The sequence below is a fragment of the Zea mays genome, chromosome 8 (assembly GCF_902167145.1).
Source record: "Zea mays cultivar B73 chromosome 8, Zm-B73-REFERENCE-NAM-5.0, whole genome shotgun sequence".
NCBI classification, from domain to species: domain Eukaryota; kingdom Viridiplantae; phylum Streptophyta; class Magnoliopsida; order Poales; family Poaceae; genus Zea; species Zea mays.
Window position 1 is genome coordinate 5,565,882 of NC_050103.1, and position 6,231 is coordinate 5,572,112.

Sequence of the window (6,231 nt, forward strand, 5' to 3'; positions counted from 1 at the left end):
TCTCCGAACGATGCAAGGAGGCGGCGGAAAAGTACTTGTCACACTTCACGGTGGATCGCCACCAGAAGATCATCCGTTAAGGGGAGATCGATATGGAATCTCTCCTGCCTCCACTTCAGGGTTCCGCTATAAGTGCTCCAGATCTATCTCTTATGACTTTCATGGATCAACGAGGAGATCAGTTAGCAATATGTAGATGAATCTATTAAATAGCATCTACGTTCATACGAGAAATCAGCTGCTCCTAGCTTTCCATCACGAGAGTCTAATACAGAGCCACCTGCGTCAAACATGGAAGTCGCCTAGAGGGGGGGTGGATAGGCGAAACCTGAAAATTATAACTTTACACCCCAACTAGATCCCTTGATTAGTGGTTAGAACAAGATACACAATTATCGGAGTATAAAAACTAAGTCCTTTGCTTGTAAAGAGTATTGCTTTCAAATAATGTGGAATTGATAAATCAATACAACTAATAGGTCTATGAGAATAAAACAAGAGGGCTTAGATAAGAAGAGCAATAACACAAGTTCTTTCTTGCAAGGTGTTGCTTCACTAAATGAGAATATAATTTGAAGCAACACCAAATAATGTTAGCAAAGAATAGTGCAAGAAAACTTAGTATGAGGGAAAGCAAACAAATCACAAGAAATGAACACAAGAGACACGGGTGATTTGTTTTACCGAGGTTCGACCCTCGAAGGCCTAGTCCCCGTTGAGGAGTCCACTAAGGACGGGTCTTTTTCAACCCTTTCCCTCTCTCCACCGATCACCAAAGACCGGCGAGCTCTTTTTCTTCTCAAGGATCACTTAAGACCCCGCAAGGATCACCACACTCTTTGGTGTCTCGTGCTAGCTTTACAAGCCTCCAAAATTTTGGAGGAAGTTCAATGGGAGTCAAAACTCTACGCACAAATGAACACAAGATGTAGCACACACTTTCTATCAATGAATCTCACAAGGCACTAGTGCTAAACTCAAACGAGTAGCACTCTCTTGCTTGCTCTCTCTTTTGTGGCACTTGTGTTGGTTGTAGTGGTCTAAATCTTGTGTATAGGATGGATCAATGAATAGAGGTGGTTGGGAGGGCTTGGAAATGTCAACTATATGACTTGGAATGTTGCTTGGACTCCCACACCTTGAAGTGGCCGGTTGGGGTGGTATTTATAGCCACCAACCAAATTGTAGCCGTTGGAGAAGGCTGCTGGCGATGGGCGCACCGGACAGTGTCCGGTGCGCCACCACATCATCCTATCGTTAGGGCTTGGAGCTGGTCGACCGTTGGAGGCTTTGTCCTCATGCGGTACTGGACAGTCCGGTGCCCCTCTGACCTTCTGCTCTGACATCTGCGTTGCACTGTTCACTTTTGCAGAGTCGACCGTTGCGCGCAGATAGCCGTTGCCCCGCTGGCACACCGGACAGTCCGGTGGTACACCGGACAATCCGGTGAATTATAGCGGAGCTGCGCCTGAGAAACCCGAAGCTGCAGAGTTCGGAGTGTACGGTCCTCCCTAGTGCACCGGACACTGTCCGATGGCACACCGGACAGTCCGGTGCGCCAGACCAGGGCACACTTCAGTTTCCTTTGCTCCTTTGTTTTGAACCCTTTCTTTTAACTTTGTATTGGTTTGTTGTGAACCTTTGGCACCTGTGGAACATATAATCTAGAGCAAACTAGTTAGTCCAGTTATTTGTGTTGGGCAATTCAACCACCAAAATCATATAGGAAAAGGTTTGACCCTATTTCCCTTTCAAAACACATCGGCTATAAAACGAGTCATCCTTGACCCAGCCATCATATGGTATGCCGATGCACGCTTTCGTGTCACCATCACAGCTGCAACCACTAGGCACGTGACAGGTACTTGACGAGGCCGGACCGTCCGAGCATCATCTCAGACAGTCCGGTTATACCATGGACCGTCCGACGTATTTCTCCGGACCGTCTGACCCGATGCAGGCCCGCACACAAAACGCTCAGGTCGCACCGTACATGGCCGGACCATCAGGGTACAACCTCGAATAATTCGGCCCCATCACGGATTGTCCGGTGCATCACGCCGGACCGTCCAGATATGTTGCGGACCATCCGCTATCTTACGTCGGACCGTCCGGATATGGCATGAACCGGCCGACGTATTACGCCGGACCATCCGACTCTACACGAGTCCATGCGCAGACTGCCCAAGTCGCGCCATATATGACTGATCCGCATGGGTACAGCCCTGGACCATTCGACCCGATCGCGGACCGTCCAGTTCTTTACGACATACGGTCTAGGTACGAGACTGCCCAGGTAGCACCATATACGGCTGGACAATCCGGATATACCTTCGGACCGTTTGGCTCGGTTGCGGACCATCTGGCCTCTTATGCCAGACCTTCTGGATATGCGTACGCAGAGCCGAGAGCTGCGCAATACGCACAGTTCCCACATTCATCGAAGCAACATTATGGTGCCCCACCAGCAACACATTATAATCATGCCATACCACGTCATGGACATAGGGCTAAATATTGTTCGACCACAAGAGAGCCTGAGTGGTATAGGGCAGGAACTGGTGATATTAATAGGACACCTAACACACACCTCAAACATCCCTGGGAGGAAAGCCGACAGAGTGATGTCAGGCAACCTGAGATTTCCACCCACAAACTCAATGGATGGTCGCGAGACATGGCAGAGAGGATCAGAGACGAGGTAGCCAGGATGTTCAGGGACAAACTCGATGTTAGTGTGTCAGGTACAGGGCAATCGTATCGGAAGCCTTATAACCACCGATTCGACACCGTGTCGTATCCACAGGGAACTAGAATACCAGACTTCTCTAAATTTTCTGGTGAAGGTGGTAAAAGCACACACGAACATATTAGCCAATTCATAGCACACTTAGGAGAATTGGATGATGGGGAAGCCTACCGCGTTCGTTTATTCTCGTTGTCCCTTACTGATACTGCATTCGCATGGTACACAGCCTTGCTACCTAACTCTATTAACTCTTGGAAAGAATTAGAGCGGAAATTTCATGAACACTTCTTCTCAGGAGAACATGAATTAGAATTGGCTGACTTAGCCTTAGTCCGACAGGGGCCTGAAGAATCGGTTAATGACTATATCTGGAGGTTCTAGGACACTAGAAATCGATGCTTTCAGATCCATGTCGCAGAAAAACAACTAACAGGGCTAGCTTTCAATGGGTTACGACCCTACTTAAAATAAAAAATAGATGGCACCCAATTCTTTTTGCTAGTACACTTGCACCAGCGGGCTATGACCTGTGAAAGCCGAAGTAAGGAAACATCAAAATCGGCTAGCCATAAGATGCATCTAGTGGGATACGATAACTCGGACGATGAATCCACGGATGTATACACCGCCGAATTGGTTTGGCCAGGACAGGCTAAACCTTCCGCATGTTCTGCTTTACAGTCGATTTGAAAGAATCGACAAGAAAAAGTTAAGTTTACTTTTAATGTTGCCAAATGCGATAAAATATTTGATGAGTTACTAAAAAACGACAATATTAAATTAACTCATACTATTCCTCTCCTGATGAATTGAGGCGTGCTTATTGTAAGTGGCATAATTCCTTTTCTCATGCCACCAATGATTGTAATATTTTTCTTCGACAGATACAATCGGCCATAAATGAGGGCCGATTAGCTTTTCAGGAGATGCAAGTAGACACACAACCTTTTCATGTTAATACAATAGAAATCACATGCAAAAAGGTCTTGGTTCGGTCCGAAATGGCCGATAAAGGCAAAGGCAAGGGCATCGTCATTGGCGATCCTCGCATGTCAATTATATCACAAAAGGAGATTGCTCGAAAGGCTTCGGACGAGAAGGCTAAAAAGTCCGAAGACGCCAGGGGGTAGGCACAATTAATGAACCAAACACATCAGCCTGGCCCGAACATCGCAGATGGTCCAGCACCTACGTGTAGACGGTCCGGTGCTCAGACAAACGGTCCGGCTAACTCAGCCGGACAATCCACCTGTGACCAAAGGCGTCAGCCTCTACACGAAGCAAGGAAAAAGACGCAAGGGCAAAGCACATATAGTCGGCTGATCAAAGCCGACCCTACTTTTGATTAGTTGCTCTCCAAAAATGCTAGCAAAAAGACTGTTCCACGTGATCGGTCAACGAAGAAACCCCAGTCACCCGCTAAAACAAAACGGCCGAACAAAATGGCCCAAAAGACGACGCGACAAGCATCGCCTGTTCATCCTATGAGACCAGTGTACTTTCCACTCGTTTATTCATCGTCGGTATATTGTCCTACTCAAGTGTGGAATGGCACGACGATGAATCCATGGTACATCTATAGTCCCTTTGTCTATCCAGGCTGTGGGACACCTCCATTCTATTCATTTTGATCCATTGATCAAATGGTCATGGCCGAGAAAGACACAATCCAAAACGGCCTTTATACATTGGTGCTTTATTGAATGATCTCTATTTTGAAAAGCCGGTGACTTACATCAGGTTTAGTTCATATGCTTTTGGTTCGTCAACCTTTACCAAAAGGCAGGGGAGCATATGTTGGAAACCAAAAAAGGGCCACGCGGACGGTCCAGCCCTAAGGCCGGACGGTCCGCGGTCCAAACTGTCCGCGGTGGTGGCGCGGACGGTCCGCGCGTGCGCAGAGACAGTTAGGGTTTCTAGTTTCTCGTGAGATTTGTTATCTAAAACCGCGGGATTAACTCGGGAAACAGTTTGAAGCGGATCCAGACCTCCCCCTTTATATAGATGAAGGGCTACGACCGATTGAACCCCCAACAATCGATCAAATCAAGTCTATTTCTCATTTTTACCTTATGCATTAGGTTTAGTTCATATACTTTATATAGATGAAGCTCACCAAAATAATTCAGGGGGCTGTCCACATTATATAATATAACTTATTTTGAAATAATACTTAGTTCAAAATAAGTTAAATTATATAATCTGAGCAGATTATAATTTCAAACAAGCATGCCCTTAGAACGAGGATGCATGGCCCTATTGGCGACCGTCGCGGAGGACCTAGGATAGGTGGCTGTTGTAGAGACTAGGACAGAAGTTGGAGCAGATCCATAGAAGGGCAAAGTGGGCCATAGACCCCCTCGAATTTTGAAAGCCTCTTATACTTAATGTTTATTTAATGTTAAGTGTAGAAAAAAGTATTGTGTGTACCAAACCAACCCTATCCTTATGGTAAAAAATCAGCTTTGTTTTAGATCTCCTTGTCGGATCGACTCAGTTTTCCCAACTTTTATTCTCCTCTTTCGTCCAGTGCACACATCTGTCTATTCCGACCCCTTCTTCCTGACACCGCTCGAGCTAGCCAGCCATGATGTCGCCCGTTGTTGCCCCTTCCCGACGCGTGATGTTGTTTGACCCCGACACCTTCACCCCGCTAGTCATCGTCGCGACACCGGCCCACCTGGGAGGCCCGTTCTTGCCCGTCACGGCAAGAAGACCTATCCTCAGCGACCGACGAGTTTGGTGAACCAGCGAGCCCTGGCTCTCTACCGGAGAGCCCATCTGACATCGTTCTCTTCCCAGTGCTCCCGCCCTTTGAGGAGATCGACTTTGCCAAGGTACATATGACTTCAATTCGGTCAGCAAGAACTTAGGAGTATGTTTGTTTCTTATATATATATATTTTTGTTCTTTGAACTTGTATCATGTATTGATATGAAACTTGAATTCAATGTAACACTAGTTTTTTTTATGGTCTTTTATCATGTGGTTTTCTTAGCCCCCATGAATCTCTGTTCTGCGTCCGCTTTTGTCCACGGTTTTTTGGTATCTAATGATCTGCTTCATCAACTCCACTAAATTTTCTAGAGCTGGAGTAGTCTTAAATATCCATTGATAAACTTTAGAGTAGAGCTACTCTATGATAGAGTTGGTGGAGGAGAGCTGAAGTTGTTGAAGTGGAGCGGTGTCGAACACCCACTGACCGATGAAGCTATACTGGTATATATACAGAGTAGGCTCTGATCTGGCTTGTGATCGTCTACTAGCTTTTAGTGAATTTCCTAGTGCATGTGCATCCGATGATATCTCTCCCCGAGACCCCAATCGCATGCTCTAACCATATTGTAGGTGTGCATTTAACTATGGAATTAAAAATTAATAACTGATGATTTCAGATCAATCTGTTTTTGTCTCATCAGCTCAAGTTGTTTGCTTCTGAAAGCGAAGAAAGCCTACTACTCCCCACCCAATGATTTGCGCTA